We start from the raw sequence: 19,079 nt of genomic DNA, 5'->3' as shown, positions 1-19,079 counted from the left end.
CGTTTTCTCGTAGTACTGAGGGTCGTTCAGAGTCTATTTTTTCATTAGTACATTCTGATATTTGGGGTCCTAGTAGAGTCAGTTCCACCTTAGGATTACGTTATTTTGTTAGTTTCATTGATGATTATTCAAGATGTACTTGGGTTTTTTTAATGAAAGATCATTCTGAGTTATTTTCTATTTTCAAAAGTTTCTTTGCTGAAATACAAAATCAGTTTGGTGTTTCTATTCGTATTTTCCGTAGTGATAATGTCTTAGAATACTTATCATCCCAATTTCAGCAATTTATGTCTGACCACGGAATCATTCACCAAACATCTTGTCCATACACTCCTAAACAAAATGGTGTCGCAGAGAGAAAGAATAGGCATCTCATAAAGACTGCTCACGCTCTCCTCATTGAATCCCATGTTCCGCTGCGTTTTTGGGGCAATGCAGTCCTTTCAACTTGTTATTTAATTAGCAGAATGCCCTCTTTGTCTATTCAGAATCAAGTTCCACATTCCATACTGTTTCCTCAGTCACATCTCTATCTATTCCCCCTCGTGTCTTTGGGAGCACATGTTCTGTTCATAATTTAGTCCCAGGGAAAGATAAATTAGCTCCTCGTGCCCTCAAATGTGTCTTTCTTGGTTACTCTAGAGTTTAAAAAGGGTATCGTTGTTATTCACATGATCTACCTCGATATGTTATGTCCGCTGATGTTACATTTTTTGAGTCTCATCCTTACTATACATCTTCTGATCATGCTGATGTCTCTATAGTCTTACCCATACCTCAAGTTTTACTTGTGCCAACCTTTGAGGGATCTAAAGTTACGTCTACATCTCCAGTTGCAGTGCCACCAGTACTAACTTATCATCGCCGTCCACGTCCAACCCTAGTCCCAGATGATTCATGTCATGCGCCAGACCCTGCTCCTACTGCGGATTGCCTCTACCTAGCCCACCGCTTGCACTTCAAAAAGGTATACGATCTACTCAAAATACTACCCCGCACTATACCTTCTTAAGTTATCATCGTCTATCATCACCCCATTATGCCTTTGTGTCGTCTTTGTCCTCTGTTTCCATTCCTAAGACTACAGGTGAAGCACTTTCTCATTCTGGATGGAGGCAGGCTATGGTTGATGAGATGTCTGCTTTACATAAGAGTGGTACTTGGGAGCTTGTCTCCCTTCCTGCAAGTAAATCTACTATTGGTTGTCGTTGGGTTTATGCAGTCAAAATTGGTCCAGATGGTTAGGTTGATCGACTTAAGGCTCGCCTTGTCGCCAAAGGGTATACTCAAATATTTGGGCTAGACTATAGTGACACTTTCGCTCCTGTAGCTAAAATAGCATTTGTTCGTCTTTTTCTATCTACGGCTGCCATCCGTCATTGGCCTCTTTATCAGTTGGACATAAAGAATGCTTTTCTGCATAGTGATCTTGAGGAAGAAGTCTATATGGAGCAACCACCTAGTTTTGTTGCTCAGGGGGAGTCTAGTAGCCTTGTATGTCGATTGCGTAGGTCACTCTATGGTCTGAAACAATATCCTGGCTTGGTTTGGGAAGTTCAGCACAGTAATTCAAGAGTTTGGCATGACTCATAGTGGAGCTGATCACTCTGTGTTTTATCGACATTCTGCACCAGGTCGATGTATCTATTTGGTTGTTTATGTTGATGATATTGTTATCACCGGTAATGATCAAGATGGTATCACCGATTTAAAGCAACATCTTTTTAAGCACTTTCAGACTAAAGACCTTGGCAGATTGAAGTATTTTCTAGTTATTGAGGTTGCTCAGACTAGATCAGGCATTGTTATCTCTCAACGCAAGTATGCCATAGACATTCTTGAGGAGACAGGAATGATGGGATGTAGACCTATTGACACTCCGATAAATCCGATATTAAATTTCTTTCGGGACAGGGGGAGCCACTTAGTAATCCTGAAAGGTATAGACGACTTGTTGGAAAGTTGAATTATCTCACAGTGACTAGACCAGACATCTCTTTTCCCATGAGTGTTGCAAGTCAGTTTATGACTTCCCCTTGTGATAGTCATTGAGAAGCGATTGTTCGTATTCTTCGATATATAAAGTCAGCCCCAGGCAAAGGACTACTTTTTGAGGATCAAGGTCATGAGCATATCATTGGATCTACAGACGCTGATTGGGCAGGATCACCCTCTGATAAACGTTCGACATCCGGATATTGTGTTTTAGTTGGAGGTAATTTGGTGTAGTGGAAGAGTAAGAAACAAAATGTGGTTGCTCGATCTAGTGCAAAATCTAAATATCGAGCAATGGCGACAGCAACTTGGGAGTTAAGTTTGGCTCAAACAGTTACAAGGAGAACTAAAATTTGGCAAAATTGATTAGATGGAACTTTTGTGTGATAATCAAGCGGCTCTTCATATCGATCAAATCCAGTGTTTCATGAAAGGACTAAGCACATTGAGATTGACTGTCACTTTGTCAGAGAAAAGATACTCTCAGGAGATATTGTTACAAAATTTGTGAAGTCAAATGAATACTTGCAGATATGTTCACCAAGTCTCTCACATGTCCTCGTATTAATTACATTTGTACAAGCTAGGTGCATATGATTTGTATGCACCAGCTTGAGGGGGAGTGTTAGAATAGGAATAAGTATTTCTTACTTAGAATAGGAATTAGAATAGGAATAAGAATAGGAATTCTAGTTGGAAAAGGTTTCCAATGTAGTGTCTATAAATAGGGTCTTCATGTAACAATTTAGATACGCAATTCAACAATATTTTCTCTAATATTTCTCAACAACTCTTGGTAGACCTGAAATAGAAAACAGTTGCCAGTAAGATTTTACCTCTGTCCCAATTTATGTGATACTCTTTTTTTTTAGACAGTCCACAAAAAAAAGACATCTTTCCATATTTGTTAGCAATAACTTCAAATTCTTGTTTTACTTTATAGCCACAAAATTTCTGTTTGAACAAAAATAAGTATTTCCTACTTAAAAAAGGAATAGAAATAGGAATAAGAATACACATCCTAGTAGGAAAAGGATTCCAATGTACTGTCTATAAATAGGGTCTCAATGTAACAATTTAGATACACAATTCAATAATATTTTTTCCCATATATTTTTCCCATGGGATCAGAGCATTGGTGAGAAACTTCAAGTCACCGTGTTAAATTTCGGCGACGACGGTTGGAACTGATTTATGTCATCTTTCGTTCCGAAGGTGTTGTGCGAAAGACAACACCATCAAGAGGCTAGGGAAGCTGAGGCGACCAAACCCCAATTAGATCCACCGAAAAACAGCCCCTCACGCGCCTCCACTCGCCGTCTGAAGGAGGAAGTTTCCGATGAGATTTGATGACGCGCCGGCGCGTAAGTGCTGCTCCGATCATTTGTGTTCGAGCAATTTTCTTCAGTTGGGGTCGTCCAGTATTTCCGACCAGGGACCATTCAGTTTTCTCCAAATCTGATCACCGGAATTAGGGTTCCGGTGATTTTCAGGCAGTTTCCGGCAAAATCAGACCACTGTAAGGCAATTTCCGGCAAGTTCCCCGCAAAATCAGAATTTTCTAGCCATTGCGGGTAGATTATGGTAGCTCCCAATATTTTTAGACCACTTCAGCAGTTTCCAGCGTACATACCAGTCTATGGAGAATCGACAAGGGGGAGAACGGTTTGGAAAACCTCGATTCAAGTGTGCTCATTGTCATAAACTTGGAAATACTCGTGACATATGTTATATTTTGCATTGTCCATCACTCAGTTATGATCCTATTGTTCTAAAGAAATATAACGAGCTCCTACGAAATCACGCAAGTAAACAACGTTTTGGAAAACCTCGATCCAAGTGTAGTCAGTGTCATAAACCTGGATACACTCACGACATATGTTATATTTTTGCATGGTCCACCACCCAGTTATGATCCTATTATTCTAAAGGAATATAAAGAGTTCCTTCAGTATTGTGCAAATAAACAAACATCTCCACAAGTAGTTTCGGTTGCACAACCTGATGTTTCTGTTGTGGGTAATTCTTTTACTTGTGTGTCACAGTCTAGCACTATTGGATCATAAGTCATAGACTCGGGGGCTTCTGATCATATCTCTGGTAATAAATCACTTTTGTCAGATATTGTTTATTCACAATCTCTTCCAACTATTACTTTAGTCAATGGGATCCAAACAAAACCAAAAGGGGTTGGAAAAGCCAAACCCGTATCTTCTGTCACTTTAGACTCTGTTCTTTATGTCCCTTGTTCTCCTTTTAATCTAGCATCGGTTAGTCGTTTGACAAAAGCCCTACATTGTAGCATAACCTTTTTTGATGATTTTGATCACACTCGACATACGGGACAGATGATTGGAACAGGACATGAATCAAAAGGCCTTTAATATTTTACCTCTTCAAATTCCTTAATAGCATGCTCCATTACAGATTCCCCAAATCTAATTTACAAACATTTGGGATATCCGAGTCTATCCAAACTGCAAAAAATGGTGCCTAGTTTGTCTAGTTTATCCAAATTAGATTGTAAGTCGTGCCAACTTGGAAAACACACTCGTGCAACATTTTCACGTAGTACTAAGGGTCGTTCAAAGTCTGTTTTTCATTAGTTCATTATGATATTTGGGGTCCTAGTAGAGTCAGTTCCACCTTAGGATTTCATTATTTTGTTAATTTCATTGAATATTCGAGATGCACTTGGATTTTCTTAATGGAAAATCGTTCTGAGTTATTTTCTATATTCAAAAGTTTTTTTGTTGAAACACAAAATCAGTTTGGTGTTTCTATCCGTACTTTTCGTAGTGATAATGTCTTAGAATACTTATCATCCCAGTTTCAAGAGTTCATGTTTCACCAAGGAATTAGGCAAAATGGTCTGATTAACCCATTTACTTGTATCAGTTTGTATTCTGGATCATCCTACTTAATCATTTGTCATCTGAGCCCTTAAACTCAATGAAACACAATTTAACAAATCCCTCTGACCATTGACCAGGGTTATGTGGCATTAAAATATCTGAGTTGGCAAAAGTGTGTAACTACACACTCTTAGGCAAGTGAATGACATTTTTGGGTTAAAAAATCAAAATTATAAAATCAATGAATTTTTAAAAAACAATTAATTAAAAATTCCTTCTTCTTCACCAATTATTCTATCCTTTTCACCATTTTCATCCAAAATATATGGAGAAAGTCATCACCACCGTCGTCGCCATTTGTGCCCGAGAAATCGAATACTCTCTCCCTCACTAGTCTACATCTCCACCGCACACCATTACCGTTTCCCTTTCCTCCTCTAACCTCCACAAAATCAACAACCTAAGTCATCCCACCACCAGATCTGGCCGAAAAACCTTTTCACCGCCATCACCTCGCACCCTCACCCACCTCGTTATCCTCTACATTGACCAGTGCCGCCTCTCTCTCCCTTACTCCACTGTGAAATAGTGGTCTCCGGTGGTTGCGCTTCAGCGCTCAAATGCCAACGCCGCTTCTCTCTCTCACCACTGCGATTCAGTGCTTCGATAAATACCACCAATGCCGCTTTCTCTCTGCAGTGAATCAATGGACTCAAGTTATACCCAAAATCTGGTAAGTTGATGTTAATAGATTCTGAAAAAGGAAAGAAACGTTTGGGATGAAAATGGCTGAAAATGATTATGAAGAAGGAAAAAAAGAGTTGGGTTTGGCATGAAATTTCTCCATGGATTTTGACAGTGAAATGGGAAATTGGATGTATAAAGGTTTCATTTTTTTCCATTATAGCTCACCAAGAGCTTCACCATTTTTTCTATCATTAAACAAACAGATCAATAGATCAAACAAAACACATAAAAACATATGAAAATGCAAAACATGAAATCGGAGTAATGAAGTTGAAGAAAAAGTTGAATAGAAAATGGTGAAATAATACTCTAAAGAATAAATTAAGATTTTATTATTTTATTTTTTATCAAATAATTTTGATTAATAATTTAAAAAAATAGTTATGAAATAATTATGACATGACATTAGTATATCTGACTTGGATATGACATGTCATTTATGTAAAGGAGAGTGAGCTACACACATGGTTGGAGGGGTTTAAAAGTCTCGTTTTAATTGAGTCTAAGGGTTCAGTTGACAAAAGATTAAGTGGAATGGTCCAGAATACAAATTGATACAAGTATAAGGGTCCACCAGACCATTTCGCCAAGAAATTATTCACCAAACATTTTGTCCATAGGCTTCTCAACAAAATGGTATAGCCGAAAGAAAGAATAAGCACCTCATTGAGACTGCTCGCACTCTCCTCATTGAATCCCATGTTCCGCTACGTTTTTGGGGCGATGCAGTCCTTTCATCTTGTTATTTAATTAATAGAATGCCCACTTCTTCTATTCAAAATCAGGTTCCACATTCCATGTTGTTTCCTCAATCACATCTCTATCCTATCCCCCCTCATTTCTTTGGGAGCACATGCTTTGTTCATAATTTAGCCCCAGGGAAAGATAAATTAGCTCCTCGTGCCCTCAAATATTTCTTTCTTGGTTACTCTTGAGTTCAAAAATCGTTGTTATTCACATGATCTTCATCGATACCTTATGTTCGCTGATGTTACATTTTTTAGTCTCAGCCTTACTATACATCTTCTGATCATCCTGATGTATCTATGGTCTTACCCATACCTCAGGTACCTGTGCCAACCTTTGAGGAATCTACGGTTACTTCTACATCTCCAGTTGTTAATGTCACCACTACTAACTTATCATCGCCGTCCACGCCAGACCCTGCTCCTACTACGGACTTGACTCATCCTAGCCAACCGCTTGCACTTCAAAAAGGTATACGATCCACTCGAAATACTAACCCACATTATACCTTCTTAAGTTATCATCGTCTATCGTCACACTATTATGTTTTTGTGTCGTCTTTGTCCTCTATTTCCATTTCTAAGACTGCAGGTGAAGCACTTTCTCATTCTGGATGGAGGCAGACTATGGTTGATGAGATGTTTGCTTTGCATAAGAGTGGTGCTTGGAAGCAATTCTCCCTTCCTGCAGGTAAATCTACTGTAGGTTGTCGTTGGGTTTATGCAGTCAAAATTGGTCCAGATTGTCATGTTGATTGACTTAAAGCTCACCTTGTTGCCAAAGGATATACTCAGATATTTGGGCTATATTATAGTGAGACTTCCACACCTGTGGCAAAAATAGCATTTGTCCGTCTTTTTCAATCTATGGTTGTCGTTCGTCATTGGCCTCTTCATCAGTTGGACATTAATAATGCTTTTCTGCATGGTGTCTTGAGGAAGAAGTCTATATGGAGCAACCACTTCGTTTTGTTGCTCGGGGGGGAGTCTAGTAGCCTTGTATGTCAATTGTGTAGGTCACTCTATGGTCTGAAACAGCCTCCTCGAGCTTGGTTTGGGAAGTTCAGAACAGTAATTTAGCAATTTGGCATGACTTGTAGGGGAGCTGATCACTCTGTGTTTTATCGGCATTCTGCACCAAGTTGATGTATCTATTTGGTTGTTTACGTTGATGATATTATTATCACCGGTAATGATCAAGATGGTATCACCGATTTGAAGCAACATCTCTTTAAGCACTTCCAGACTAAAGACCTTGGCAAATTGAAGTATTTTCTAGGTATTGAGGTTGCTGAATCCAGATCATGTACTGTTATTTCTCAACGCAAGTATGCCTTAGACATTCTTGAGGAAACAGGAATGATGGGATGTAGACCTATTGACTTAGTAATCCTGAAAGGTATAAGGAAGAATAGCTTTAGAAGTTAGTTTTAAAGAATTTGGAAGTCATACGTTCAAGAACGGCCAAAACGTTCAGAAACTAGTCTTGTGTGTGCTAGTGTGTCTGTGTATGTTTTATGTGTTTTGATGTGTTGTTTGGAGTCTAAAATGATAGGAGGAGACCTGTAATGACCCTCAAAATGAAATAAGTAAAACTAGAGCTTTGCATGTGGCTTGTTGGAAAATTGAATTATCTCAAAGTGACTAGACCTGACATCTCTTTTCCCTTGATTGTTGCAAGTCAGTTTATGACTTCCCCTTGTGATAGTCATTGGGAAGCAGTTGTTCGTATTTTGCGATATATAAAGTCAACTCCCGATAAAGGACTACTCTTTGAGGATCAAGGCCATGAGCATATCATTGGATATACAAACGTTGATTGGGCATGATCACCCTATAACAGACGTTCGATATCCAAATATTGTGTTTTAGTAGGAGGCAATTTGGTGTCGTGAAAGAGTAAGAAACGAAATGTGTTTGCTCGATCTAGTGCGGAATCAGAATATCAAGCAATGGCAATAGCAACTTGTGAGCTACTTTGGATCAAACAGTTAGTTGCTTGTAGAACTAAAATTTGGCAAAATTGATCAGATTGAACTTGTGTCTGAGAATCAAGCGGCTACTCATATCATCAAATCCAGTGTTTCATGAAAGGACTAAGCACATTGAGATTGACTGTCACTTTGTCAGAGAAAAGATACTCTCAGTATTGTTACGAAATTCGTGAAGACAAATGATCAGCTTGCAGATATTTTCACCAAGTCCCTCACAGGTCCTCATATTGATTACATTTGTAACAAGCTAGGTACATATGATTTGTATGCACCAACTTGAGGGGAGTGTTAGAATAGAAATAAGTATTTCCTACTTAAAGTAGGAATAGAAATAGGAATAAGAATAGAAATCCTAGTTGGAAAAGGATTTTACTGTACTGTCTATAAATAGGGTCTCAATGTAACAATTTAGATACACAATTCAATAGTATTTTTTTCCATATATTTCTCACAGTTTCTATAGCTTACTTTATACCACAAGTTTCAAAATTCTTTCTTTTTTTCTTAAACTCCGTGCCTAGTCAAACACCATCACATAAATGGGATGGGAGGACTAAATGGTAACGTGTTTTCGTAAAAGGACGTGGCAGCAGTTGAGTATACTGTCAAACTGAAAACAAATTCTAGAAGAGGCAAAACCCAGAAAAAAATCAATATAGAAGCCATGAGCTGAACTCAATACTTTAACCAAGGATCAGGTGGAGATGTTTTAATAGAACCATAGAAACAAAACTTTGATTAAAAGAGAAAGAGAAGGAGAACCATAAATTACCTGATCATGGAAACAAGTTAGTCCAACTTCATTAAGCCTCGGCAGAGATCTCCGGGAAATGAAATAGCGGTCAAGATAGTGGAAGATTCTTGACAAGAATCTGACCATGACCTTATGATTTGACCACCTTTTAACCAGCTCGCAACATGAACTCGTCATGTTCCTTTCTCAAAGAAGGCAATACCTATTTTGAAATTAAATGCAGTGTGAAATTTAGAGAAGGCAGAATTACTTGGAGAAACAAAACTATGTAAAAATACTTCAAGCCAAATTTGAGTTTTGATCATTTTGAACTCCTAAAAGCAAAAATTACATGCCTAAAATAACATATAAAAATCCATGATATTTAGCTGTGTTATGAAACTTCTGTCCACGTTCCCCGTATCCTTTTCTTAATATTCCATGGGATGAGAAGCAGCAAGAGCAGCGTTTGTAAATTTGAATCTTATAATAATAAAAATAAAACTAAAATATAAACATTCAGGTCCCCCAAAAATGTTGATACTTGCTCATGGATCCTTATTAAATAAAATCAAAGAGGGCACAAAGTAAAATCACAGAGGGAACCAAGGAAACTACCCATATTAAGCCCTCTTTGTTTACGTGGCCAAAATTGAAATATAGAGTAGCAACAAAGGGCTCATCAGACTAACTGATTTTCTGTTTCTTTATTAAAGAAATCATTTTTATAAGTTCCAAACATCCCAAAATGATACATAGAGAGCAAACAATCAAGAATGGTACATGGATATAACAAACATCAAAGAAAAATTAAGAATAATACTTCTTCAATTCTTATTTTTCCTATTTTATTGTAGTACCTTGTTTGATTTTTACTAAAGTGAAATGTGAATGAAAACTCAGCTACCCTTACCGTTGTTGTGATATATTCTTCAAAAGCTTCACGATATTTGTCATAAAGCTGTTGAAAATAATCGTGTGGGGGCTTCTGAGTACACATGTTATAAATTCTCCTGTTAGTAGACTTAAGGAAACAAAAGGTTAATCAAACCAAGTTCTCTACATGCCTAACAGTGTGGCTGTCTAAAAGGATATGTATACAACTTCATATATTCTGAGGCTCAGGCAGCCCTTTGTGATGCCCCTTTGCATAAATACCCATCCATGTTCCAGATCGATTGTGCTATGTTGGTTCATTGTGATTTCAATATCTTCACAATATAACAGAATGCAACCTTACACAAATTCCAAACACCTGTGTCCCTGCTCCCAAACAAAATTACATCACCAACTAAACTCAACAAAAGCTAGTAAGAAAATCAAGCAATTTATAAGCCAGTCAGAAAATCAAATCACATTAATATTTTGACTTTACTGTTTAGAATTAACAAAAAAAAGACAGAAAAAATGCTCTTATTAAATACCAAAATCTGATGTTGGACATGCTACAAACTTGGCTTTACCCGTAAAATATGGACCAGAATACTTAGATTTCAAGGCTTCAAAGTGGAGGACTGTTAAGGAGCGATGCATACTAAGAATCGCACAAGTACCTTGAGCCATTTCTGGGTCTCACTACAGAAAGGGTAGTAGAATATGACTAAAAAAACAAGCACAGGAAACAGGATTACATATTGGAGGCTTAAATTCAAGTAGAGAAGAGGAGAGAAAGGAGCAAAAGAATAGAATTCAATTATAAAGTAATGAATCAAAGTTCACCAACTGGAAATATTCAGAATTGCCACAGTTAAAGATGCCTAATTGGAAAAGATAGTGGGTTTTTTTAATTGGTCCGGTGTGATCTTTCTTTTCTAAAGATTCTTGACCACTCTGAATAAGATATTCAGTTGGGTGTATAGGACTTCCAGTATAATGAATTATCAAGAACAAATGAACCATTTATTTTTTTGAAAATAGAACAAATGAACCATTTATGTAACTAACAAGTCCAAACTTCAAAATTTCAGAAGTGCTGAGATAAGCGTAAAGTAAAAGTACATGTCATGAAAAAAGTATGCCTTCAAGAGAACTTCACAAGAGTACAATAATGAGCAGCATAGACTACGTACATTGAGCTGAAATGAAACACTAAGTAATTACCTCTTCCGCTATTGATATTTACTTGCCAACAAATCATCTAAGCTCATGATTCATACCAAAATAACTCAGGTAATTACTCAATATTCATGTGAGCTTACTTTTTATTCATGTTTATTGCTCAGTGAAAAGGAATTCTATTCTTATTATTTAGGGATTGATGCAACAATTTTTTTACAAGCTCTTAACGTCCTTCGCCCCGGAAAGGGGCACTTTTCATGAAACTGCAGTTATTGGATTAACCCCTACGGTAACATCATTTTGGTGGCATGAGACATGCCTTCTTGTATCATATTATAAATCTCTAAGCACATTCAACGTAATTGATTGATTCCTAGCTATTCAGACTTGGTTCCCAAAGATCCAACTTGATAGGAATTCCACAAAGAACTAAGTTTCACCTAGTTATTCGTAGGACCTAGATAAACTAGAGTTGCCAAAATTGCATACTTGACCCTAAAAGGCATGAACTTTTAAAATCTTTTCAGGTTTCATCAACGTATAGAACATTTTCCAATAACGTACATAAATTACTAAGTAAATAAAACAGAGAATACCAAAAGAAAATACACATCAAAGACATGAAAAGCTAAGTTGCTAAGATACTTCAAAAATACACCATATTACATGAATGTCATCAGTTGCAACATAACAATGAACCATCCACTATACCTAATTTCAAAAGGACAAAACAATCATGCTCAGAATCAACTATATAGAAATAAAAAACAACATAAAAGTAGTCCATCAATCACAGATATGAAGATCACAAAATGAACCACAACAAAACAGCACAATTTCAGTAGCTACTGGAAACAAAATCAATGATCAATCCAAAGCAAAGAAAGAAGCAATTAAACCAAGACCACCACATCAACTATGCATAATAGGCATATACATACATGGGAACAGTGTACATCGAATCAGAGCTCACAATTTAACCGAAAAATATACCAGTGATGTCACCGGAGAGAGAAGGAATTTGCCGAAAGGGTGATCAGAGAGTCTAGATCTGACGAGGGCACAAGACACAGCTGCCAAGAACCATCAATGACAAGAAGAGAATCAGGTGAGAAGTGAATCTCTCTTCCCCTTTTATGTGTTTTTCCTTTTTCCTTGAAAAACCCCCCTCATACTTCTAACTATTTCCATTTTTGCCGCGGTCATTTCTTGGTTTTTCATTCAGGGTTATTGCAATTTTATCCCTACTATTTTTGGATTTTATGCATTTTTACCTTAAGTGCTTAGTACTCTTTTCTTTTTCTTTTTTTGAGAATGTTGTCAATGTTTTCCAGATTTTCTATATTTGATTGGTCAAAATGTTTGAAAAATACTTTATCGAAAATGACTTAGGTTCATTGGGGCTTTAAGCGCAAAGCACAAATATAGTGTGGGCTTTAACAAAATAAAAAAAGCGCAAAGGGACGAAATATACAAATATATATGTTTAGTCGAAGACTAATAATTAAAAATACATATGACAAATATATGACCGTAGAAATTGAAAAAACATTATGATAAAGTAAAATATCAATTGTTTAGTTTCACTTCTTCCAAAGAAGCTCATTGGCAATTAAAAGTTTGTCTTAGAACCTTGATGACGATACTGAAGCACACATAAAGCAAGTTGAAGCGCTCAACACGTTTTGAGCCTCGCTTCAATGCTTAATCGCGACAAAAATGGAAATAGTTGGAAGTACAAGGGGGGTTTCGAGGCAAAAGTAAAAACACATAAAAAGGCAAAGAGAGATTCACATCTCACCTGATTCTCTCCTTGTCATTAATGGGTTTTTTTTCCAAGTTTATTGTCTCCTCTTACCCACCTAATCCCCCACCGTCACTACTGGAAGCATCTATAGCATACCTAATACCGCCTATCCTTGTCAACGTCTTCAACTACCTTTTTCTTCTCATCAACAGGGGGGAGAGGTATCTGCATACCATTACAGCAATATCCTCATGGGGTCAGTTATGTAGTGTAACAATTCATAGTAGAAAGATTAACCTTATTCATCACTAATTGTACCTTGATCTTCCTCATTTTGACAGTGAACTTTGAGTTGAACTCAACGACATCAGTCGCAGAAATTGTTTTGGTGCTTGGCTCCTTATCGAGGATTTTGTACTTCGCACATGAAAGGGAATGAAGAAACGGAACAACATCATCATCTGATAGGCTTAATTGCGTCATGATTTCCTGATAACTCAATCTATCTGATTCATTAAAGAGCAGCAGAGATTTTGGGAGGACAAGTGGATAGCTCATAGAACTTTGAAGCAACTATTCCCTGATCTACACCTACTAAGCCTTCAACAAGCAACTGTTGCTGAAATGTGGACAGGTCAGGGATGGAACCTTCATCTCAGAAGAAATCTTAATGATTGGGAGGTGGAAAGGATAGGTGCTCTCTATAACACCTTGGCCTCTTTCAACAACCTAACCGGGGAAGAAGATACTGGTATATGGAAGATAGGTAACAAAGGAGTTTTCTCTGTGAACTCAGCATACAAGGACCTCACCACTTCAAATAAAAGGAACAATCAATGGCCTTGGAAGATGATATGGGGGACAAAAATTCCATACAATGTTAATTGTTTCACATGGCTGCTGACCAGATAAGTAGTACTGGCACAGGAAAACATAAAGAAGAAGAAATACCAATTTGTTCCAGGTGCTACTTATGTGAAGAGCAAACAGAGACGGTCAACATTCTCTTTTTACACTGTAAATGGGCAGACCAGTTATGGAGATTATTCATTTATCTGAGGAAAATCACTTGAGTGAAACCAAGGAACATTGAAGGAGTATTGAAGTGCTGGATGAGAGTTGGCAATGCTACGGCAAAGGACGAGAGATGGAAGATTGTCCCAGCTTGTATATGGTGGACAGTGTGGAAGGAAAGAAATCAAAGATGCTTCGAGGGAAAGCAAAGCAATATGCAGAACTTTAAGATGAACTGCCTGGCTTTGTACTATTTTTGGTGTGAACAAAAAGTGTTAGGACAGACTGAAGAAATTTTTGATGTTTTAGACTATTTGTAACAAAAAGTACAAATAGATTTCTTAGTCTGTAATACTTTTGGAAGGGGGACTACACTTTGATGAGTACACCTGTGGATATATAGGCTAAAAAGTTACCTTTCTCAAAAAAAGAGCAGCAGACCAGAAGCCTACAAAAGGAAGAAGTCTCAATCTCGTTTTGTCATTAATTCTATTCTTTTTTTGGGGCTCTCGATGAAACAATAATAAAGAACGAATATTGATTATGCCATAAGAACAAGATTATGAAATCGATATAATAATGAGAGCAAGAAAATAACAAGAGTCAAGATCTTTTCCATATGTAAGGGCTTACTTAAAGGGTAAAAAAGTTACAAATACTAGGCAAAAGCTATTTTGCCACCTAAAAAGGCTATTATCACCAACACTCGTGTACTTTCACATGCCTAAGATTTGACCCTAGGCTTGGGGATGATTGGTGTCATTTCAAAGACCATTACAAACTTGACCAGGCTATGTAACCCTATGGTGTTTCTCATAATTTCAAATACTAGCTAGTTTTGTAATTTGATATAGCATATTTTGGTAACTTTATGAGTGTTATTATATAGAGCTGGCATCTTCCATCTACAAAGCTATACAACTTAGATTCAGGTCTGAATGTAATTCTGAAGCTACAAGTTTTTCATGTCTACTAAGTTAGGGATAACAGACCTAAAATTAAGGCAAGTGATTCATTCAAGAGAGAGAACTGTTGAGTAATAAGGATCCAGATCCAATGAACTTGCACAAGGTTGAAAAGAAAGCCACATACAGACCACCAAGGCCCAAATCACAATCTTCAAAGAACCAAAAAAGTAGGATTGCAGAGCATGTATTAAGAGTAATTACCATTGTGCTGAATCTAGAAAGGGTAAGCTGTTGACTAGGATATTACATTTACTCAACTCGAACAGGTAGCCGACAAACACAGAATAGAGCACATGAAAGGGCCACGTAAGACTGGAAGAAGTTAAGACAATCGCATCTCAAGTAACTGAGAGGCAATTCTACTTTTTCCTGAGATCTTAACCATTTTTACGAAATGTTTCAAGCTCCTGATGCAAGGCAATGAAAGGTCCAGGAAGGTAGGAGTTACAGAAATCCATCTTCATCTTGGGTGGCATGTTTTCCTCCTATGTTGAGCAGAAGTCCATACAAACATCACTCATTCACTATGATCTTCACAAATCAAGCCAAGTACTTCAAAAAGTTTGTGTTATTTTTGTCTCTCTCTAGGTAATCTCTAGTTGTCAAATTTTCAATTCTCTTCTTGATAGCTGTGACATCAGGCTATGAAGTATTCAAAACAAAGTAATTAGCTCAGTTGAACTTGAATAACGAACTTTAAAATTGAGAAGTAGAAGTTTATCCCTGAGGATACCTTGAACATCCGTCCCAACTGCTCAACGTATTCCATGACCAATTGCTGGTAGCCCAATACTTTACAACTCTTCATAATATGCACAATTGGAGCATCTATAGAATACCGCCTATCCTTGTCAACGTCTTTAATTACCTTTTCTTCTCATCAGCAGGAAGACAGGTATCTGCATACCATTACAGCAATATCCTCACGAGGTCAGTAATGTAGTGCAACAATTCATAGTAGAAAGGCTACCTTACTCATCATTGATTGTACCTTGATCCTCCTTATTTTGTCAGTGAACTTTGAGTTGAACTCAAAGACATCAGGCAGAGAAATTATTTTGGTGCTTGGCTCCTTGTTGAGAATCTTGTACTTCGCACATGAAAGGGAATGAAAAAGCCGAACAACATCATCATCTGATAGGTATAATTGTGTCATGATTTCCTGATAACTCAATCTATTTGATGAATTAAAGAGCAGCAGAGCAGAAGCCTGCGAAAAGGAAAAAGCCTCAGTCTCGTTTTCTCACCGATAACGTAATAGAAATGTTTAAAATAAACTAAGCCTATCCCATTTAAAAAAGTAAGCCAACAATCAGCCCGATAGTAGTGACAACGAGCTCAATAGTCTTTGGCTCAAATTTTCCATTTATGTTGCAAGTTCCCAAAGAGCATATCCATGTAAGTTTCCTGTGCTTCGTTTTAGTTTCATAAAACTCCTTGAATACTTCAATGCACCTAATCTGACAATTTGCAGCATAAAATGAAACAATGACAGGACGTTTCAGAAGAAAAATGATTCAAGCAAAGCAACATGCATCATTCTTTGCCCAAAGAGAAGAACTTCAGCAGGAGGAACAACAGTAAACACCAAGATAAAATCAACTGCATAATGCCAATTAACATATTGATATGATGTACCATTCTGCTGGGAGGTTCAGATCAAAAAACTTGTAGCTAGGCCAGAAGCCAGAAGTCAAGACAGTCACCGTCAAGTCAATTCCTGGATTTGCTATTAGATTATTGCTCAAATACTCCTCAAAGCTGGCTTGATTTTCCCTTGTCAATGTCAAATCTGTGCCATATACGAAGAGCAGAAGAAAGTCACCAGAGAACACAGCCTCAGATTCAGTATAATTGATCTGGATAGTTTACCATTCCCTCCATCTTTGATGTGAAGTGCCCCCCACACTGCTGCTTCAACTTTGTTAGCATACTTCTCTCATTTTCATCATTAGCACTCTTATCAAATACCAACCTTCAGGCTAGCTTTTTTCCTGGAAAGAAAAAGGCAACCCTACACAAATTCCAAACACCTGTGGCCCTGTTCCCTAACTAAGTTACATCACCAACTAAACTCAACAAAAGCTAGTAAGAAAATCAGCAATTTATAACCCAGTCAGAAAATCAAATCACATTAATATTTGACTTTACTGTTGAGAATAAACAAACAAACAACAGAAAGAATGTTCTTATTAAATACCAAAATCTGATTTTGGACATGCTACACACTTGGCTTTATCCTTGAAATATGCACCAGAATACTTGCGTTTCAAGGCTACAAAGTGGAGGGCTGTTAAGGAGCGATGCATACTAAGAATCACACAAGTACCTTGAGCCTTTCTGTGTCTCACTATAAAAAAGGGTAGTAGAATATGACTGAAAATCAAGTACAGGAAACAGGATAACATATTGGAGGCCCAAATTCAAGTAATATAAAGAGGAGAGAAGATAAAGGAGCACAAGAGTAGAATTCAATAATATAGGAATGAATCAAAGTTCACTAACTGGAAACATTCCAAATTACCACAGTTATAGATGTGTAATTGGAAAAGGTAGTGGTTTTTTTATTGGTTCAATGTGATCTTTGTTTTCTAAAAATTCTTTGCTACTCCGTATAAGATATTTAGTTGGGTGTATAGGCCTTCCAGTATGATGAATTATCAAGAACAAAGAACCATTTATGTAACTAAACAACTCCAAACGTCAAAATTATAGAAGTCCTGAGATAAGCGTAAAGTAAAAGTACATGTCATGAAAAAAAGATGCCTTCAAGAGAGCTTCACAAGAGTACAATAATGAGCAGCATAGACTACCTACATTGAGCCGAAATGAAAACACTAAGTAAATTACCTCATCCGCTATTGATATTTACTTGCCAACAAATCATCTAAGCTCATGATTCATAACAAAATAACTCTCGGGTAATTACTCAATATTCATGTGAGCTTACTTTTTATTCATGTGTTATTGCTGGGAGAAAAGGAATTCTACTCTTAAGTTTTATTTAGGGATTGATTCAAAAAGATTTTTGCAAGATCTTAATGTCCTTTGCCCTGGAAAGAGGAACTTTCCAGAAAACTGCAGTTATTGGATTAGTACCCATACGGTAACAACATTTTGGTGGCATAAGACATTCCATCTTGTATCATATGATACATCTCTAAGCACATTTAACGTAATTGATTGATTCCTAATGATTATGACTGGTTCCCAAAGACCCTGGCTTGATAGGAATTCAACAAGAACTAAGTTTCACCAAGTTTCCTACGACCTAGATAAACTAGAGTTATCGAAATCACAAAGTTGGCCCTAAAAGCCATGAACTTCTAAAATCTTTTCAAGGTTCCATCAAAAAAGGAAAATGTAGAACAAGTAACTTAAACAGAGAATACCAAAAAAAAATACACATCAAAGACACTGAAAAGCTAAGTTGCTCAAAACCTTAAAACATACACTATTTTTACATGAATGTGGTCAGTTACAACAAATAATGAACCAAAAATTAAACTCAAACCCTACTAGTAGTGAACACTAAACCTCCACTATACCTAACTCCAAAAGGACAAACCACTCATGTTCGGAATCAACTATAGAGAAATAAATAACAACAAAAAACTAGTGTGTGTGTGTGTGTATATATATATATATATATAGGTGCTAAAGATCGCAAAATCAACCACAACAGAACACTGGAAACAAAATCAATAACAAGATCAGTTCGAAGCAAAGGAAGAAGCAATTAAACCAAAAACCACCAAATCAACTATGCATCAGAGGTAAATACACATATTGGAACAGTGTACATCGATTCGGAGCTCACAATATTACCGTAAAATAGACTAGTGATGTCACCAGAGAGCGAAAGAAATTGCCTAAAGGGTGATCGGAGACTCTAGACTTGATGAGGGCATAAGACGGAGCCATTGATGACAAGAAGAGTTTCGGGTGAGATGTGAATTTCTCTTTCCCCTTTTATGTGTTTTTCCTCGAAACCCCCCCTATACTTCTAACTACTTAGTTCTTCATTCAGTGTTATTGCAAATTTATCCCAACTATTTTTGGGTTTTATGCTTTGAAAAATGTTCTCTACGAAAATAACTTTTCGCCTTTGATAACTTGAGGTAAAAAAAGCATAAAACCCAAAAATACTTGGGATAAATTTGCAATGACCCTAAATGAAGAACTAAAAAATTACCGCGGCAAAAATGGAAATAGTTAGAGG

General features: G+C 37.0%; 1 pseudogene; it reads right to left on the bottom strand.

Moving 5' to 3' along the window:
* LOC107026577 overlaps positions 1-19,079 on the bottom strand; it is a 29,991-nt pseudogene that overhangs the window by 7,710 nt on the left and 3,202 nt on the right.

This window comes from Solanum pennellii, chromosome 1 (genome assembly GCF_001406875.1).
Source record: "Solanum pennellii chromosome 1, SPENNV200".
In the NCBI taxonomy this organism is placed as follows: Eukaryota; Viridiplantae; Streptophyta; class Magnoliopsida; order Solanales; family Solanaceae; genus Solanum; species Solanum pennellii.
The sequence above is the reverse complement of the archived record's forward strand: the minus strand, read 5'-3'. Positions and strand labels throughout refer to the sequence as shown.